This window comes from Lactuca serriola, chromosome 8 (genome assembly GCF_051521515.1).
Source record: "Lactuca serriola cultivar US96UC23 chromosome 8, Lser_US96UC23_V15, whole genome shotgun sequence".
Classification (NCBI taxonomy): Eukaryota; Viridiplantae; Streptophyta; class Magnoliopsida; order Asterales; family Asteraceae; genus Lactuca; species Lactuca serriola.
Genome location: NC_136415.1, coordinates 218,209,461 through 218,232,356, shown reverse-complemented (window position 1 = coordinate 218,232,356; position 22,896 = coordinate 218,209,461).

The window sequence follows — 22,896 nt, the reverse complement described above, 5'->3', positions numbered from 1 at the left end:
CTTTGATAGTTGTTTAATTATCTTAGTCAAAACCGATTCTTGTCCTTTTCCCTCTAAATGTGCTAGTCATTTGGAAAATTTTAGAATGGTCAAATATTATAGCATTTTCAATCGATCCTATACCCGAAGCGTATGGGACACAATGCATGATGTCTTACATAAAGATTTGATACTTTATCAATCTTCTGCCATAATATTTTATTTACTATGTTCTCAAAATTCGAATTGTGAAGAGGAATGCCGTAATCATAATCGAAATTTGAGAACACACTATGTATATTAACATTCCACAACCTAAGCCTTTAGATTTGAAATGAAGCATAATATTCTCTCCCTTAATTATAGCAAAACAACCTTACAACACTTACGACTTTGCAAGGTATAACTCTTGTTTTTCTATAATTAATATTGCTAACTTGCAATACTTTCCTTAATAATCATACAATCATAACTTTTATGCTCCCACTATCATGATGATTATTATAAACATAACACTTATGCTCCCACTAGCTTTGACATGTATTCAGAAACAGCTTAACTTTCAGAAAAACAATACTTATTGAATTTCTTAAGTTCATGTTTCTAATACTTAGTGCTTTGATAATCTTTTATCAAGGCTTCTTGAATTTATACACCTTTGTCCTAGATAGCTCGTATGTGTTTCTAAACAATTCAGACTAATTGTCAAACCTCACAATTCGAATCATGGAAAGGGATACCGTAACCATAATCGAATTCAAGAATACAATTTTTTACAATCACTATCTTCTTAAAATCTATCTTAGTGAAAGTATTTCCTCACAATCATTTTCATGAAGGAGGGAATCTTATGACACTTAGATTTTAATGGTGTATGCGTTCCTATCCATGTGAATTTGTCAAAACCAAAGTTTACGACAAATTCAAACTCATATGGACGGAACTTTCTTAATATTGATTTCTTGCCTTATAGTTGCAAAGCTGCCCACCATGTCTTCCAAGAAGTTAAGCAGCTCACCTTTTCCTATCAATGTACCTTTCATTGATCAAGGTCCTTGCCTTTTATGCATTCAAATGAGAACTCATAGGACTCGCATGCATAATTAACTCAACTGCAACAACACATAAACAAAATAATGTCAACATTTTAGGTTGTAAACCTCAACTCGTGTGCTAGTGATGATCGATAAGGTTTATTTGATTTGTTCTTGAAACCTTTCAAGACCATTAAGACTCCCATTGACTCCTTGACATATAAGATTCTCTTTTCAATAACCATTTCTTGACAAACAAATATTCAAGATTTAGTGTAGTTTTTATCAAAACACTTCATAAATTGGTCCTAGTTGGTCTTTGTCTTATCCAAGACATCACAACTTTCCACATTTCATGAATGTTATAAACCTTCTTAATACTTATCACTCATTGTTACAATCTTAACTCTAAGACTTGTTTTGGAATGAAGTATGATTGACTTCTTGATTTAACCATTTCTTCAATTCTTGATTCCTCTTCTTAGACATACAATTGTACTAAGATCCACTTAGAGTATCAATTGAGATTTGGTTCTTAATCATTAAGTCCTATCATAAAGCATAAAAGGTACTCTCCCTTCATCTTAGAATTGAGAAACTTTTATCTTTCTGCCTACTTGATTCTTCTTATTCGTTCTGCTATTGATTTAAACTTTTTCAATCAATTCATAATTACACTTGATCTTATGAGTATAATCATATTTACTAAACTTTTAGTACAACATGACGAATATCTTTGTTACTCTTATGGTGGACTTGATCAACACGCAACTTTGTGTGTTCGATCTCCTAGTCCTTTATTTGACACTTTGTCGATGAATTAGTCTAATTTCCAAATATGAAATTTCTCATTCATCGTGCAACCAAGTCACGTGATTCCAAGTTTCTGTCCAATTGAAACTTGGGAGATGAGAAACTCTCCCTACTTGGTAAATTCTCGACCTTTCCATAATTATCATAAATAAGAATCATATCCACTCGTTGTAGAAATATGAAAACATCAATTTTCATAATGATTTCATTGCAAGGAAATAAACAAATAAATAAATAAGTCAAACCAAAATTTATTATATTTATAAAAGCAGAAGAAAACATTTGTCCTTACAATGCAAAATCCATTGAAAACTATGTATTCAAAAGGAAAATTCCTAACAACTCTATCATAACTATCTAAGCTCAAAATCTAATCTTCAAGTCCATGCGATCGAGATCCATTTCTTTGTGGTTAGACTCATCTTGCTCTTTCATCTAGCTTCCTTTCTTTTCACCGATCCTGCAAAACATTCAAATGCAATCTTATCACATCATGTATTAAGAATCAACGAATAAGAACTTAATGGAGTTAGATAGTGGATTTTACCTGAAGCACATCCATACTCTTTGACTCTCCCATCTTTGGAATCTTCAGGCTCTTAGGCAGACTTCTATCCAACGCTCTTTCTCTTGGCAGCAAACACAAGTCGCTTTTCTTAGAACGTCCTCGGAAGCATGGTTGGTTGATTTTCCCAACAAATACGCTCCATTGCTTTGCCAAATCATTTCTGATTCAGCAGCAATGAGCATGTAAGTTAGGTCAATGAGGTTATCGTCACGATCCTTCATATAATACTTTCTTTTGAACTCATTATATGATTCAGGGAGTTACTGCAAAACCCAGTTCACAGCCAACTCATCCGGGAATGACACACCCAACATTATCAACCTATCAATGTGTGATTTCATTCCTAGAACGTAGGCACACACGGGTTTACCATCTTCATGTTTCAGTTGCAATAGGGCTTTAGTGATATTGAACCTTTCAATTCTTCGATCTTGTGGGTTAGGGAGAACAATTGGAGGAGGAGGAGGAAGTGAAGCATGATTTCTTGTTCCTCGATCGAATCGTGGAATACCATCTTCATGTGGAATGCTTGTTCCACGGGATTTGGGAAGACCATAGTTGTCAAACTTTGACATCTACAAAACGGGAGAAAAATAAATTCAAGTTAGTTGATTGATTGAGTCCTTAGTAAATCACCCAAATGAGATACTAAGGTTAGGACCCAACACAATATTCTACACCTCGGGAGAGGGATGTCGTAACCCAAATTGCAGAACATTTGAAGGTAAGTGAATGACGATTCACTAATTTCCACCATGAAAAACGAAAAAGAAATTTAAGTTTTAAATCTATGAAAACTCCTAGATCCTATGAGATTCATTGAACATTTCAATGGCATGTTTAAATCTCGATATGCCCCTCTTGTTTGTGACTGGGATGCCGAGGATCACAAAGCGGGTGTGAATAACCATGCAAACTACATGGTGCCTCCACATGTTACAGTCACCTATTCGATGTGCCGGTAAACCACACACGCTCCACCGAACTATGAAAAACATTGAGTCACCCTTTGCTACCTTTTCTTAGAACCATTTAGTGTGTCGGTAAACCACACACGCTCCACTAACGTCTTCGCAAGGGCACAAAGTGTAATTTCATGGAATTCCATCAATTCACTTTGCCTATGTAACTAATATTGGGAATTTGAAAAACATTTAGTTACTCTTATACTTCATTATATTTATAATGGAAGGTTTCGTCCTATCCTACCCATTCAGCTAACGACCCTCCACTAGTCAAGAGTGCGGTGGGTAAGAGTGGATACCCATTCAATCGCCATTTTATAGGCAATTTCCTTAAACACCCCTTATAGACTAGCTTCGTGAATGAGGCCTACTAACAGTAAGACTGACTTTTACTCATACATATATATAATGTTAGACTTTTAATGTTATATATAATATAGGGTGTACTTTACAACTTTTAAAATACTAGGTGGTCAAATTTAACAATTATACTTTTAATTCAATTAAATTGTAAATCAAAACTTTTATGGATTTATTAAACCTCTTTTAATTATACACCTTAATTAACTAATAAAACCATAAGGGTGTGATTTGAACTTTTTCAAAACAATACTAGGGCTTTAGAATTTAACATTCCTAATTAAACTTTTAATCAACTTTTAAATTCCAAAACTTGAGGGCAAGTTTTGAAACATTTCAAAACATTAGGTTTAGAAATTAAATATACATCAAAATTAAACTATTAATCAAAATTTAAATTCCAAAACTTGAGGGCAAGTTTTGAAACTTTTTTCAAAACATTAGGGTTTCAACTATTTAAATTTCTAAACAACAAAACTTTTGAGGTCAAATTTAAACTATAAAAGCTAAAGGGAAAAATATGAAACATTTCATAACATAAGGATCAAATAAAAAATAATCTAAATTCACATTTAATCATATAATTATCCATATTTGATTTATTTAATGATTTCTTGCAAAACAATTTACCAATTTAATCAAAATAATTACTCAATTATCACATTAGGAAATAAATATTTTATTAATTGATAAATATCTTCAATTAGATCAAGAATATACTCATATATATATCATAAAATCGGATTTATATTGAGCTAATATGATAAAGGCAAGTATCTCAAAGATAAACAACAAGAAATCCCTAAAATAGCTCCATCTGACTTTCGAACTCGCCGAGTACCCCCATGGACTCGCTGAGTAGGGGGCAACTCGCCGAGTCCACAGTGGGACTCGCCGAGTCTATCATGCAGAACCACAAAAATCGAATTTTTCAACATACAAGGCATCAATACAATAGAAACCAATCCATGCTCTGATACCACTGATGGGTTTTGGTCATAAGAACATCCTATGTGCTCATACAAACCCTAATGCTTGGATCTAGGTTTCTCTATTGTAAATGCAAGTTATCCAAGACTATAAACCCTAATTCTAGCATTCAAGTAATCATATTAACATGTAAATAGGTTTAAGATATTACCTTGATTGTTATGTAGCAATAACAATCCCAATTCCTCCTTGTGTTGACTTTAGAAAGCTTAGAGTCACTAATGTCACTCCTCTAATGGTTCACAAACACCAAGAGCAAGAGGATGAAGAGGAGAGAGGATGGAGGCTGCCCTAAAACGTGTGAAACCCTAGACAAGAAGTTCTCCACGTTTTTTAGCCTTAAGGGTTCTATATATAGTGAGGCTATTAGGGTTATCTAACAAGGAAACCCTAATTTGGATGCTTAAGCCCTAAGCAAACCATGGGCTCCTTTCCTTAAAGGCCTTGGACGATTTCTAATGGGTTTCCCCATAGAATTCGTCCACTCCTTAATATAAGGCAATTCATAGCCCAATTTGCAATTATCGTATAATTACAATTTCTGTCCCTTAAGTTTAATTAATCTCTTTTAGTCACAAAACTAATTACCAATTAATTATTCACTAATATTAATTAACCAATATGATTTCTCCTTTAATATATTATTCCCATAATATATTAATAAATCATATTTAATCCTTTTCTCTCCATAATTCATCCTATCAAGTTGCTTTGGTGAAGGCAACCCAAAAGGACCATGCACCATCGGGTCAAGTACATACCAAAATAGTTATGGACTTAGACACTAATCCAACAGACCCGACCCGACATGGTCCATTTGGGTTGCATGGCATCATGCATTTGGATAGACTAAATGAGAGAATTAACACTTGTGGTTTATTAATATATTATAAGTTCTAATATACTAATAGTATTATTTAATTAGTATTGATAAAGAATTAATCTAGAATTAACTAACTGATCAAATGGTGACTAATTAAATATATGGGTTGATTATGTAAATCATCCATAACTTATATAGTGGGCTAAAGGTCTCTATGGATAATCTAGGTAGGTTAAACCCATTGGATGCTCCATGGAGGCTCCATGGGATTTACAAACCCATGGGTCATGGAAATGAAGAGTCATGCCACATTAGGGTTTACATGGAATAACCTTAGAAGTGACACACTGTGACATCCCTATTTTCACGGCAAAAAAAGACCGATGTTGTTTATGCTTTATAAAAATCAGAGTACTTCATTTTATAAAAAATGTTGCGGAATTTGTTCCCAGAAAAACATGGTAAATACGTTATTAAAACATTTTCGAAGAAACGTATTTATTTCATTTTAAAACGTTTGGGATGTCATCGTTAATACAGAAACATAAGCATAAACAGAACTTACAATTATTTACACTAGTGATCTACATCTCTTTAAATCTCTCAGTGTAATGTCACTTCATATCAACACCTGTGATATAAATAAAATGAGTGGGTCAGGTTGGGAAACCTGGTGAGTACATAGGGTTTTCAACCCACAATAATATAATTATTATGTTTAAACAATCAAACAATCAACCCAATTACCCATCCCCATTATCTTCTTTATTCTTAAGGATCTACCCTAAGAATCAGCTATTTCTCATTCATTCATTCCTAAGGATCATCCTAAGGAAACAACATGAAGTCCATTGTTGCCAATGACACATTGGTCAAGCGCAGCTGCTAATATTGTCACTTAGGCTCAGCTGCAAGAATTAGGACATTTTCTATGAGGCGCTTCTGCCGGTATTGACCTTTAAACACTACTGTCATGGTCATAAGGCTCCCTATTAGGCGCAGCTGCCGATACTATCCTTGGAGCGCAGCTGCTAGGACGTTTACCGTAGATCTAAATCATCTACGGGTTGTGGCGCAGCTGCCAGTGCTCATCTATAGGGTACTAGGTCCACTGCTGCCAATGTATACCTATAGGGCACTAGGTCCGTACTACTAATGTTCCTCTATTTCAGCTTTTATCCATCATCATTCATCTACCCATGTTTTACCCAACATATTTTGTAGATATAAAATACTTTATACAGTTTACATCTTTTAAAACATGTATAAAAATCTTTCACCAGCATAGACAACAAGTATTCAGACAATATGCACACATAACACGTAATTTATATTAAAATACTTCATATCTATGTGTAAGATGAAAGAGACCATGCACTCACCTGATTAGGTGGTGATTCCGAACTCAGACAGCACTTCGTTATCTCAAAACAATTTTCCTCGACAAAACCTAGTATCAATACCACTAGGGTTTAGTTTTTAACGTTAACCACGACTAATTAATAGTCTAGCTATTATTACTATTATATAAGCGTTAAATAACACTCAATATAACTCATAATAATAGCCCAAATAATTATTTTAAGGTCCTAATAATGTTACTATAATTAAATAAAATCTATATTAAATATAGTATAGGCGTAGCTCACTTACAGCGAGTTTTTATTAAAAACCGGGCTTCGCTGGAGCAGCGTTTCCAAGCCGAAAGCTTTTCTTCTCGGAGCCGTCGGGCGCTCCGGGGCTTTCTTCTCGTGCTAGGGAGGTTCCGTAGACTTGGGAGGGGTTTAGGGAGGCTAGAGAGAAGTTAGAGAGAGAAAGAGAGGCATATGGTGTGAAGAAAATATGAGGAGTTCACCCTTGTATTTATAGGAGTTTTATAGTAAAGTAGTCTCTAAGCTTCGTCCGTAACTTTTGCATACGAGCTCCGTTTTTGTCTGTCTTTTTACCGTTGAGTTCCTATTAATGAGATCTTCAACTTTCATTTAGACCTCGTTGGCTAATTCTCATTCTATCTCGGATTTACAAAACTGTATCGAATTCGCCGCGCTCGAAAAGTAGGGACTAAGCTTCGTCCATAACTTTCGCATACGAGCTCCATTTTTGTCTGTCTTTTTACCGTTGAGTTCCTATTAATGAGATCTTCAACTCTCATTTAGACCTCGTTGGCTAATTCTCATTCTATCTCGTATTTACGAAATTGTATCGAATTCGCCGCGCTCGAAAAGTAGGGACTAAGCTTCATCCATAACTTTTGCATACGAGCTCTATTATCGACGTTCTTTATATCCACGCGTTGGTATTTACGAGTACTACAACTTTCATTTAGATCCCGTCGGCTAAAAATCGACCGATCTAAAATTCAGATTTCGGGCTGTGCACTTCTATGCTAAATCTTAGAAAAATCATAACTTCCTCATACGAAGTCAGATTTGGGCGTTCTTTTTATTGATGTTCTTAGTTTAACATATTCTACGACTTTCGTTTAGATCGCTAAGGCTAAATCTCGCTCTATCATAAATTCACTATTTACGCTTCCCGGTATCGTGCCGGTTCCGTCGCGAAACTTCAACGGGTCATAACTTCTTCGTTATAACTCGGTTTTCGGCGTTCTTTATATGTACGAAAACCTTGTAACATACTCTACAACTTGGTTAAGATTATTTATTCTAAATAATCTTTTGTCGAAAAGTCGTTTTCGACCCCTATTGCCTCAAATTTGACTAGCCCAGATTTGCGGGCGTTACAATTATCTCCCCCTTAGGATGATTACGTCCCGGAATCATCAATGAAACAGGGTCGTATAATGACTCCATACGTCATCTCTTCATCCTAGGTAATAATTATAACTTCTACATTCCTTCAATTCTATCTCTTAAACTCATTGACTGTAAGAGTACTCGATCGTGCACCTGCTCTCTACTTCAGGTTAGACTCCAAATTATGACCTTCAAGTCACAATCTCGATCCTTGCTGGATACGGACTTGAGATAAGTTCTTTTATTACTACTATAGATCGATGTGTCATATTCTAATGACCTATCATCGTATGTTGCAACACTTAGACTTAGGTCTCTTAGACTTAAATTCTAAAACAGACTATGCCTTCCTTCATGTTCTAATGTGATATAATCCCACTTTAACATTAGGCATTTCTAACCACCAACTTCTTTAACAACAAGTGCGATACTTCTATTGATCGCTTTGATTTCAACCGTTTGGTTTAAGTCAGACGCTACATCAAACTTGGTTCTCTGAACCACACAACATACTCATCGTAGTCGGACTCGATTCGATATGACCACTAGGGTCGGAATATCAACAATCTTCTTAGTCATTACCGAAACGATGGTAACAACACACTTGAATAAAACGAAATCAATTACTAGCTTCTTGGTAACCTTGTGACTTTCCCTGATCCAAGTGTGAGTCCTGTGCTTCCGGTAGTATAGGCCTCTACTACCATCCACACCTACTCATACCCGTCTCAGGTATTGTCCCGCAATTTTCCAAGTCACCACACAATAAAATCATATAACAGCTTAACACATCAAATATCAAAACGAAGGTTTTTATTATTCCTTGAAACTATTACATAGGTGTTCAAGTTCACCCTAGACTATGCCTCTAACAGGCTACATCATACGATTCTATGGCTACTTCATAACTCGATCTTTGGATGTCAAGCCGTCACTCCTGAATCCTCGCATTGTCATCTGCTTCGTCAAGGATCATTTGAAATGCTCTCGCCTTTGGCTTTGGCGGCACTTTTGGCTTTGTATCCCCCTCTATCTTTGGGCAATCTTGCTTGAAGTGCCCTTCCTCATTACATTCGTAACACACCCTTTTGTTGAATTTACACTCGTTGGCATAATGCCCATGCTTCCCACACTTGAAACAAGTCAACTCCTCACCACATTTTCCAGAGTGTTTCTTTTTGCACTTCTCGCACCATCTTTCTTCGCTCCCTCCTCTAAACTTCCTGGTACTGGTCTTGCTTCTCTCATCGGGCTTTGCAGACCCCTCAAACTTCCTCTTTTCACCAACCTCAATCTTGTTGGCAGCTCTTCCCTTAATCATATCTTCCACAGACTTGGCAGCCCAGATAGCTGCCTCCAAAGTAGGTGCCTGACGCACTGGCACTGCATATTCCCATGGAAGTCCTTTCGCGTACTTGTCAATTTTTGTCAGCTCATCCGGAACAAGGCGCAAGGCAAACTCCATCTTCTCTGTGAAGTTGTTGGTATATTCATCAATTGACATGCTTCCCTTCTTCAGGGTTAGAAACTGGTTCTCTAGCTCGAGCAGGTTTTGAGCTGAGCAGTACTTTCGTTTGAATTGTACCAGAAATTCTGCCCATGTCAGTTGCAGGGGCTTGTTGGGGCTTAAAGTCTTCCCCAAGGTATTCCACCAACGTACAACGCCTCCTCGAAACCGACGCACTGCAAACGTGGTCTATAGCTTCCCTCTGCAACCGCATGTCATGAAAGCTAACTCTATCTCCGAGATCCAATCCATGACCCCGATCGGATCCTCCTTTCCAGTGAAAGTCGATGGCTTGCAAGTCAGAAAATCCTTGTACTTGCATCCATTCCTCTCGACTTCGTCATCTTCGTTGTTTTGTTGAACTATTGGTGGGTTGACTTGACCAACAGTTCCACTGTAGTCTCCTTCCTCAGTCTGCCCTTCGTTCAACTCGGGCTGTTCGATCTGAATAGTGGCTTCCTCTCGATTTTGCTGGAGCAAACGTCTAGTTTCCTCCATTTGACGATCCAACATCGCTTGGATCATCGCTTGCACTCCGGCCATCGTGACTGGCTCAACAGTGACTTCCATCACCGGTATTTGCTCAATCGCTGGGGGTTGATCTCGGTTCCTATTTGCATTCACGTTTCCGCTACGGGTTCTTTCCATCTTGATCTATACACCGAATAAGGTGAATCTAGACCTTTACTTAGGATTGATGTTTAAATCATTCTTATCACTCCGAAACGTTTATATGCTAGTTCTAATATCGTAGTTAAACGCTTAGAATCCTAAAAACATAAGGTTTCCAGATCCGGTCGGCAACAGACCATAGATCCGAACAAATAACAGCATATCAGGCACAAGCATTTAGCACATAAAAGCATTTTAGGCACAATTCCTAAAATAATCTAGTGCTCACACCTCACAATCATCGCTTAGCATTCTAAGTTTAAGTCTAGAAATAAATCCATATTCCTAGTTCGCTTAAACTAATGCTCTGATACCAACTGTGACATCCCCATTTTCACGGCAAAAAAAGACCGATGTTGTTTATGCTTTATAAAAATCAGAGTACTTCATTTTATAAAAAATGTTGCGGAACTTGTTCCCAGAAAAACATGGTAAATACGTTATTAAAACATTTTCGAAGAAACGTATTTATTTCATTTTAAAACGTTTGGGATGTCATCGTTAATACAGAAACATAAGCATAAACAGAACTTACAATTATTTACACTAGTGATCTACATCTCTTTAAATCTCTCAGTGTAATGTCACTTCATATCAACACCTGTGATATAAATAAAATGAGTGGGTCAGGTTGGGAAACCTGGTGAGTACATAGGGTTTTCAACCCACAATAATATAATTATTATGTTTAAACAATCAAACAATCAACCCAATTACCCATCCCCATTATCTTCTTTATTCTTAAGGATCTACCCTAAGAATCAGCTATTTCTCATTCATTCATTCCTAAGGATCATCCTAAGGAAACAACATGAAGTCCATTGTTGCCAATGACACATTGGTCAAGCGCAGCTGCTAATATTGTCACTTAGGCTCAGCTGCCAGAATTAGGACATTTTCTATGAGGCGCTTCTGCCGGTATTGACCTTTAAACACTACTGTCATGGTCATAAGGCTCCCTATTAGGCGCAGCTGCCGATACTATCCTTGGAGCGCAGCTGCTAGGACGTTTACCGTAGATCTAAATCATCTACGGGTTGTGGCGCAGCTGCCAGTGCTCATCTATAGGGTACTAGGTCCACTGCTGCCAATGTATACCTATAGGGCACTAGGTCCGTACTACTAATGTTCCTCTATTTCAGCTTTTATCCATCATCATTCATCTACCCAAGTTTTACCGAACATATTTTGTAGATATAAAATACTTTATATAGTTTACATCTTTTAAAACATGTATAAAAATCTTTCACCAGCATAGACAACAAGTATTCAGACAATATGCACACATAACACGTAATTTATATGAAAATACTTCATATCTATGTGTAAGATGAAAGAGACCATGCACTCACCTGATTAGGTGGTGATTCTGAACTCAGACAGCACTTCGTTATCTCAAAACAATTTTCCTCGACAAAACCTAGTATCAATACCACTAGGGTTTAGTTTTTAACGTTAACCACGACTAATTAATAGTCTAGCTATTATTACTATTATATAAGCGTTAAATAACACTCAATATAACTCATAATAATAGCCCAAATAATTATTTTAAGGTCCTAATAATGTTACTATAATTAAATAAAATCTATATTAAATATAGTATAGGCGTAGCTCACTTACAGCGAGTTTTTATTAAAAACCGGGCTTCGCTGGAGCAGCGTTTCCAAGCCGAAAGCTTTTCTTCTCGGAGCCGTCGGGCGCTCCGGGGCTTTCTTCTCGTGCTAGGGAGGTTCCGTAGACTTGGGAGGGGTTTAGGGAGGCTAGAGAGAAGTTAGAGAGAGAAAGAGAGGCTTATGGTGTAAAGAAAATATGAGGAGTTCACCCTTGTATTTATAGGAGTTTTATAGTAAAGTAGTCTCTAAGCTTCGTCCGTAACTTTTGCATACGAGCTCCGTTTTTGTCTGTCTTTTTACCGTTGAGTTCCTATTAATGATATCTTCAACTTTCATTTAGACCTCGTTGGCTAATTCTCATTCTATCTCGGATTTACAAAACTGTATCGAATTCGCCGCGCTCGAAAAGTAGGGACTAAGCTTCGTCCATAACTTTCGCATACGAGCTCCATTTTTGTCTGTCTTTTTACCGTTGAGTTCCTATTAACGAGATCTTCAACTCTCATTTAGACCTCGTTGGCTAATTCTCATTCTATCTCGTATTTACGAAACTGTATCGAATTCGCCGCGCTCGAAAAGTAGGGACTAAGCTTCATCCATAACTTTTGCATACGAGCTCTATTATCGACGTTCTTTATATCCACGCGTTGGTATTTACGAGTACTACAACTTTCATTTAGATCCCGTCGGCTAAAAATCGACCGATCTAAAATTCAGATTTCGGGCTGTGCACTTCTATGCTAAATCTTAGAAAAATCATAACTTCCTCATACGAAGTCAGATTTGGGCGTTCTTTTTATTGATGTTCTTAGTTTAACATATTCTACGACTTTCGTTTAGATCGCTAAGGCTAAATCTCGCTCTATCATAAATTCACTATTTACGCTTCCCGGTATCGTGCCGGTTCCGTCGCGAAACTTCAACGGGTCATAACTTCTTCGTTATAACTCGGTTTTCGGCGTTCTTTATATGTACGAAAACCTTGTAACATACTCTACAACTTGGTTAAGATTATTTATTCTAAATAATCTTTTGTCGAAAAGTCGTTTTCGACCCCTATTGCCTCAAATTTGACTAGCCCAGATTTGCGGGCGTTACACACACTATATAAAGAACATCATACTCACCAAAATCGGCTACACATAGAGACTAGAGGGCTTGCCCGATTTTTTGAGTGTTACACATTCTCTCAATGTTATTCCAAAGCATTTGGTGTTGTGTGAAGCATTTGAGGCATCCCACTTGGGGTGCTAGGCTATCAAGGTTTCAAGGGATCATAACAACAACAAGGTATGTGTTTCTAGCTATCTTTTATATTATATAGTTCCCCATGTATGCTAGATACGTTTATGAACCTTGGAAAAAGTATTTTGCATGTATCTTAGACAAACATAGATCCAAGGTTTTCTAGGGTTGCGTGTACACTTAGGAGTGTTAGAATTGCTCAAAACCCATCACTTCGATAATGTAGTTCCAACTTGATAAGAGGACATGTTTGATCCTATCTTAGCCTCAGAACTCTCTTACTTAGATATCATTTATCACAAAAGATTTCTGATCAAATCATCCAATATGAAAATCTTGTGTAATTGACCTATAACTTGGTTATAGAAATCGCGAAAACACATCGGCCATCAAAAGATAAAACTAGGCAGTTAGGTATCATTTATCCCACTAGTGCATACAAGAGACGTGCGAGTGTTCTTTTAAAAATGATTGCATAGATTTGAGGTTTGTAAGGGGGCTTTGATGTTTTTATAATTCTAGTTTAAAAACATGGTATATCATGGTTATTGGATACATTCAATAAACCATGGTATACTTTAAAAAACTTATTTCATGTAAAATCACATTGTTAACAATGTTCTATATATAAACCCCGGTTTTATATAATTGATGCGATCAAAGCTTTAAATTAATAACTAGTATTAAGTTATATCGTTTGAGCGTTTTAGAAAATTAGGAAATCTTCTAATAAAACTTCCTTTTATAAAATAAGGTTTGAAGTTTGATAAGTTTACCAATCTCTATTTTAAACTTATACAATTTTAATCCCGAAATTTTACCGGTTACTAGTTTTAACGATAAAGCTTGTTTTATTGTAAAACTATTTTTTAGCATCTTATGTTAAAAGGTAAATTTCATTAAAACAAAACTCCTTATGATGGTTATTTATGTTGAAATATTATTTTGCATTTCAAAAACTAATTTATCAACCATAACATAATAATAATAACATAAACATAAAACAACACAAACATGCATAACAATTATAACATATGTGCATAAACCAAGCCATTAACTAGAAATAATTTATTGAGCCATCACAAAATTATCAAGTCCATTCCTAAAAGGACACAAGGGACCTTTATCATTTAAAGTTTTCATGTGCTCTCACTTCCGTCAACACCTTGTAGCAAGTTTATCAAAATAATTCAATAAAGTTTGAGAAACTTTAATAAAATCAATTTTATAAACTTTTGATCTTCAAAATGGCCACCATTTTCATTCTTTTTACATTTTTTTTAAATAAACTATTTCTAAAACGAATCTATTACTTACAAAAAGTAACAAAAGAAAACTATCTATTTAATTATTACATACCATATAAATAAATAAATAATTACAACCATTTTAAATAAATCAACACATTCAACAACACAAAGTTTCATGTCTAGTTTATGCACATCATATATATATATATATATATATATATATATATATATATATATATATATATATATATATATATATATAACTCTTTGTTTTTCTAAGATAACTTTTATGATAAAAAAGATGCATGTAAGCTTTTGGTCAAAAATAACAATTATAAACATTTTAAGGTTGTCATAAAAATTATGTATGGATTTTTCTTGCTAAGAGAAAACCATTCATGTTTTCCAAAAAAACAAAGATTTCATAAACTAAACAAATAATCTAACAAATCTTGAAAACTTGGCTCTAATACCTATTGTTGGGTTTTTATTCAAAAATCTGATTTCACAACCGGTAAAAATGACAACGGAAGCTTTAAAATGTTGAATAAAACTAAACTACTTTACCCACCAATGATCATTTTGCAAGAGTTAGAAATATTAAAACAACCATAGAAGGGAAAACATAACAACCTTTGAAAACTTTGATCCTCATGGGAGGTTGGAAGTTGATGAAGTGTGGCATGAAACTCTAAAACAAGAGTTCTCTAGAAGTATCCACGAAGCAATAGTAAAAGCATCAAGACTTACTAGTATTTACTTGTAATTTGTTGTTCATAAGCCTTTGAAATATATACCAAATATATGTTCAAAGGTAAAGCAACAAAGGGACTTTGTCTAGTATCAAAATGCAAGAGAATGGAGGAGGGAGAATGATTTAAATTCCAAATTTTGGAAACCCTCATGGTGCTCTCTCTATTTTTAGATCTATACTCCAAAAGAAAAAGAAGAATTATGCAAGAACATGTTTCAAATGCCTTTCATGCCCTTCCTTATATAATGGCCAAAGAGTGAAAAGGAGGCCATAAAGCAAAAGCATGGACAACTTTGTTCCAAGCATGACATGAATTGATTAAACAATTCAAAAGAAGAAAACGTTTGGTCTCCTCTTGCTTTTTCGAAAAAGCATGCCATAATGAAGACAAAAGTTGTCGCATGGCTATTTTATATATATATATATATATATATATATATATATATATATATACACACACACACACACACATATATGATATCTTTAAAAATAGTCACTCATTTTTATAAAGAATTCCCAACATATATTTATATAACAAGTCATTTATAAATATCATATTTTATATAAAACTACCTTTTATCTAAATTGTAACTAGCTTATTAACATATCAATATGAATATATAATATCTTATTTTATATAAAACTACCTTTTATAGAAATTGAACTAGTTTATGAAGATATATAAATATAACTTATAAATAACCATAGTTTATGATATATTTCATAAGTTGTTATTTCTCCAATAAATATTATTTCCACAAACAATAAATTCCCAATTAGTAAAAGATTATTTCCATTAAATAATAATTTTCCAATTAAATACAGGTGTTGATATATTTTTTAATAATAAAATTGTACTAATAAATAATCAATTGACGGTAACTTGATATATGGTGTGACCCTATAGGATCATATATTATTAGCAATATCATTCTATAATGACTCTTGGGCATACTAAATCTTTCCATTTGGTTGGTTTTTCACAAAAAGAAACATTTTAATCTAAGGGTTTTAATAAAAGACAAGGGGTGATACGTGCGATCGGCCGAGCTCAAGTAAGTCTTCCAAAAATACCCATACAAGTTATTATGTTTTATGCTATGATATAAGAATTGCATGCTAGATTTTGTGCTAAGGATCGGCTCAGGATTGCATGAAAGAATGCTTGGAAACATGCCTTTGCGTGCCTATCTATATGAGCTTTTAGAATTGCTTGCTAGTATCAGATCAGTTACTTGTTAGGATGGCCTATATATGGTATATTTTGAGTTTAATTGCCCGACGCTTGAATGTTGCATGTTTTGTGCTTTAGGAAGTTATGTTGGTACTAACTAACTAGTGGATGAATGGGTTGGGTCACATATCACTGCGATTGGATTATTTTATAAGGATAGCTTTAACTCTTTTGTGTTGCTCTTTTTTTAGTCCAACCATTGGAGGGTGGGACCTGTCATTCGAATGATTATCTGGTACTAATAGTATGTAATTGTATTCATGTGGTTGTTAGGTGGTACTTGTGGAAGTTCCTTTTGCAGCTGATAGCAGAGAAAGGTCAGGAAGGAATCTTAGGGAGTCCCTATGAGACGTTTAATGTGTAGGGTGTCGTATAGTTTGAGAATGTATTAGTTGGGAAGAGTGACTTGGAAGAGTCGGGGTAGTACTTGAGGAGGGTAAAATAGGGTGTGGCAGGTAGTATTGGGCCCGTACTACTGAAAGCATAAGGTTTATACTCGATGCCAGGAAGGCCACGATGAATTTGGGGAACTCAAGAGTGCAAACCTTCTCATGTGTATGCTAATTCTTTATGTGGTTATGTTTCAGTATGGTGATGACATGTCATGGAGCAGGAGGTTTGAGGATCTGGATCTGGTTCGGGCACGGGCTCCAGACTAATTGATGAGGGTTTATGAGAGTTCATTACATATAAGGTTACGAGAGGCATCATTGATCCGACCCTGTGATGTTCGGGTCAATCAAGGAAGGTATCATGGAGTTGATGGAGGATCGTCTGCAGATCTTCATGGCCGATCTAGCCGCTAGCCAACACACTCTCCTTCAAGGATTTCAGGGGATGTGGGACACCCGACTTTTTTGGGGTGAAGGACCCCATCGCAGCCAGCATTGGCTAGCCGACATCAAGTGTGATCAGATGAAGAGCTTCTGCCTCGAGGGGTCGAAGGTCAGGTTTGCTGCAGGATGTTTGAGGGAGCCAGCCCGGGATTAGTGGGAGGAGGTCGGCTAGCCTTGGGAGACCTGGTGATTGAGGCCATGACCTAGCTAGATGTTGTGACCAGGTTTTGAGTAGAGTTTGCACCGACTATTAAGGTGCACAGATAGCCAAGGAGTTTTTTGGATATGAGGAAGACGACTAAGACTATGGCATAGATGACTGCCAAGTTTAGAGAGAGGGAATTGTGATGGGTTTTAGTCCTAAGAACATCCTATGTGCTCATACAAACCCTAATGCTTGGATCTAGGTTTCTCTATTGTACATGCAAGTTATCCAAGACTATAAAACCTAATTCTAGCATTCAAATAATCATATTAACATGAGAATAGGTTTATAATGTTACCTTGATTGTTATGTAGCAATAACAATCCCAAATCTCCTTGTATTGACTTTGGAAGGCTTAGAGTCACAAGTGTCACTCCTCTAATGGCTTACAAACACCAAGAGCAAATAGAGAAGGTATAAAGAGAGAGGAGAGGTATTGAATTCGTTCCTAAGAAGCCTTAGGGAAGGTCTGGTCGAATTCATGAGTTAAGGGGTGTTTATATAGGTGTAGAGATAGGGTTTGAGTTATTATCCTTATCTAGTTGCTTGTCCACCAAGCAACCCATAAGATAATCCTTGAATCGTTATCATAGTCGAATTCTAAGGCCTTATCACCTTAAATTCGTCCAACCTATTAATAAGATAATTCTTACCTTATTTTGTAACTATCACATAATTACAATTCAGCCCCTCTAGTTTAATTAATTACACTTGATCACAAAATTAGTTATTATTAATTATTGACAATTATTAATTAAACAAATATGATTTATCCATTAATATATTACTCTTATAACATATTAATAAATCATAATAACCTCTCTCTCTTTATTTTTTCTCCAATCAAGTTGGTTTGGTGAAGGCAACCCAAAAGGACCATGCACCATCGGGTCAAGTACATACCGAAATAGTAATGGACTTAGACACTAATCCAACAGTCTCCCACTTGGATAATTCTAATAACTATTATGCGTATGACTTCAGATCCTGATCTGCAATCGTAGCTTTCCAAAGCCGCTGTCAACTCTGATCCTATCAGATACGCGTTTCCTTAAGATAAGGGATCATATTTTCCTCCATTCTAGACATCATATGAGATATGATTTCAAATCATTCTCTTTGTACTATATCTCGATTCCCGATTTATGACGACTGACTAATTGAACAAATCAAATTAGCCCTAGCCCGGCCGAGCATTTACGTTTGTTATCACAAAATCATCGAGGGGCCCAAAGATACCGCTTTTATCCTACTTTGGATAAAAGGAACGGATAAACTTTGATACAATTCTTGCTTGCACTCACTCACCGAATCACACACAACAATATGTTTTATATCACCAAGTTACTAGTGCGTTTACATATTATCAATGTGCAACCGATTTTCAAGATATAACTCACACATCTCGGTTTCAAGAATATAAGATGCTATCGTCTCACCAATCACTCGTGATGCAATTCATGTAGTGATCCAAGTGAGCGTGGGTTTAATCCAATGCTCAAATCATATTCATAAGCGCTCATGAACGTTGTAGCAAACATTTGTTTATGTCTAATACTCTTTTAGACAATCCACACACCAATTCACGACAGTCTTCATTCATATCTACTTCCAACATATGAACGACTGTGGCCCGTTCGAATAATTCGATTATTCTTAATAAATTCAATTATTCTGGAAGTCAAAACATGCAAATGTGAAACACAAGAATAATACTAATCACATATGGTCTCAAACCTTTGAGTATAAATAAAACGTTTTTTATTTATCACCATATTGATTACTCATTATTTGTCGTTTCGGGTAATCAACCTTTTACTTGAATTACAACACTTGTCCCATGCTCCTAGCATGCACACAATGTTTACCTATGGTTCTTATTTTGTGAAATAGATCACATTGAACACATTTCCAATCATTCTCATTTCACAACTCCAAATACTTTTTCATAAGTGTGAGAATATCAAATTCTTGTTACTTATAAAATATGTTAGATTCTAACATTCTATGCAATGATCCTTTTGTAATGTCACTGCACCAAAGTCACATAGACTATTGCCAAGGATATTACAAAGCCCTATATCGGAGATTGTTACAAGACAATTCCATAGACGTGATGTCTCTCACTCAAAGTACATTCTTTGAACATCCTTTTGCATAAAAAGTTTCTAATCTAGTCATAGATTTTCAATATCCAAATCTTAATATGGACACGTTTCCATATTTTTCCATATGACAACTCATTCTTAATAGAATCTTATCTATTCATAATGATGTCGATATGGTCCATCCAATATCATGCTTCCAACTACTCACAAGCGACCAATCCTCGTCAAACTTTGGATTTTCCTTTGATAGTTGTTTAATTGTTTTAGTCAAAACCAATTCTAGTCCCTTTTCCCTCTAAATGCGCTCGACATTTGGAAAATTTTAGAATGGTCAAACATTAAAGCATTTGCAATCGATCCTATACACGAAGCGTATGGGACACGACGCATAATGTTTTATTTGCTATGTTCTCAAATTCGAATTGTGAAGAGGAATGCCGTAATCATAATCTTAATTTTAAGAACACACTATGTACCCTTGACTGAATTTATTAACATTTCTCAACCTAATCCATTAGATTTGAAATGAAGCATAATATTCTCTCCGTTAATTATAGCAAAACAACTTTACAACCCTTAAGAATTTGCAAGGTATAACTCTTGTTTTCTATAATTAATATTGCCAACTTGCAATGCATGCCTTAATAATCATACAACCATAACTTTTATGCTCCCACTATCATGATGATTATTATAAAACATAACACTTATGCTTCCACTAGCTTCGACATGTATTCATAAACATCTTAACTTCCAGAAAGACAATACCTATTGAATTTCTTAAGTCCATGTTTCTAATACTTAATGCTTTGATAATCTTTTATCAAGGCTTCTTGAACTTATACACCTTTGCCTTAGATAGTTCATATGTGTGTGTAAACAACTGCCAAACCTCACAATTCAAATTATGGAAAGGGATATCGTAACCATAATCGAATTCGAGAATGCAATTTTACAATCACTATGTTCTTAAAATCTTTCTTAGTGAAAGCATTTCCTCATAATCATTTTCATGAAGGAGGAAATCTTATGAGACTTAGATTTAAACGGTGTATGTGCTCCTATCCATGTGAATTTGTTAAAACCAAAGTTTACGACAAATTCAAACTCATATGGATCAAACTTTCTTAATCTCGATTTCTTTCCTTATGGTAGCACAATTGCCCACCATGTCTTCCAAGTAGTTAAGCAACTCACCTTTTCTTATCAATGTACTTTCCATTGATCAAGGTCCTTGCCTTTTATGCATTCAAATGAGAACTCATAGGACTCACATGCATAATTAACTCGATTGGATCGGCACAGAAACAAAATAATGTCAACACGATAGGTTGTAAACCTCAACTCGTGTGCTAGTGATGATTGATAAGGTCTATTTGATTTGTTCTTGAAACTTTTCAAGACCATTAAGACTCCCACTGACTCCTTGACATATAAGATTCTCTTGTCAATAACCATTTCTTGACAAACAAATATTCAAGAGTTAGTGTAACTTTTATCAAAACTTTTCATAAATTGGTCCTAGTTGGTCTTTGTCTTATCCAAGACATCACAACTTTCCACTTTTGATGAATGTTATAAACCTTCTTAATTCTTGTCACTCAATGTCACAATCTTAACTCTAAGACTTGTTTTGGAATGAAGTATGATTGACCTCTTGATTTAACCATTTCTTCAATTCTTGATTCCTCTTCTTAAACATACAATTGTACTAAGACTCACTTAGATGATCAATTGATATATGGTTCTTAATCGTTAAGACCTATCATAAAGCATAAAAGCTACTCTCCCTTCTTCTTAGAATGGAGAAACTTTTATCTTTCTGCCTACTTGATTCTTCTTATTCGTTTTGCTATTGATTTAAACCTTTTCAATCAATTCATAATTACACTTAATCTTGTAAGTATAATCACATTTACTAAACTTTTAGTAAAACATGACGAATATCTTTGTTACTCTTATGATGGACTTGATCAACACGCAACTCTGTGTGCTCGATCTCCTAGTCCTTCACTTGACACTTTGTCAATGAATTAGTCTAATTTCCAAATATGAAATTTCTCATTCATCGTGCAACCAAGTTGCATGATTCCAAGTTTCTGTCCAATTGAAACTTGGGCGATGAGAAACTCTCCCTATTTGGTAAATTCTCGACATTTCCACAAACAACATAATTAAGAATCAAATCCATTATTGCTAATATTAGAAACCTTCAAACATCAATTTTCATGCATGCCATTGCAAAGATAAATAATATAAAATCAAAATTTATTTTATTGCGGAAAAATTTGCCCTTATAATGCAATTCATTGAAAAACTATGCTAATACATCTTTCTTAGCAATCTTATTCTAACTCTAAGTAGCAGCTCGAGAATCTAATCTTCAAGTAATGCGATTGAAATCCATTCCTTCTCGGTTAGATTCTGCTCACTTCTTCTCTTAAGCTTCCTCTCTTTTCTTTGATCCTACAAAACATCAATTGTAATCTTATCACATTATGTATTAAGAATCTAGAATAGAAGCTTAAAAGAGTTAGTTAATGGATTTTACCTATATTAGAGCCATACATTTTGACTCTCCTATCTCTTAGATCTCTTAGGTAAATTGGGCAGCTTCGTCTCCAATGCCCTTTCTCTTGGCAGTAAAAGCAAATTGACTCTTTTGGAACATGACATGGAACTACTTCAGACATTGCCTTTCTCTTATGATCAAACTTTTCGATCATCACATGTCTTTCGTTGCCATTTTCTATATCCATAGAGGTCTTGAAAGCAAATTCACCAATCAACTTTTCTTTTCTATTGTGCCAAACCATTGCTGATTCAGCAGCAATAAGCATATAGGTGAGATCTCTAAGGGTCATGTCACAGTTCATCATATAGTACTCTCTTACGAACTCACTATATGAGTTAGGAAGTGACTGAAGAACCCAATCAACAGCCATTTCCTCACAGACAACGGATCCCAACATTCTTAACCTATCAATGTGTGACTTCATCCCTAGGACGTGTGCACACACCGACTTTTCTTCTTTATGTTTACTTGCCAAAAGGGCTTGAGTGATCTTGAACTTTTCAAGCCTTTGAACTTGTGGGTTAGGGAGAATAATTGGAGGAGGTGGAGGAAGTGAAGCATGATTTATTGTTCCTCGATCGAATCGTGGAATATCATCTTCATGTG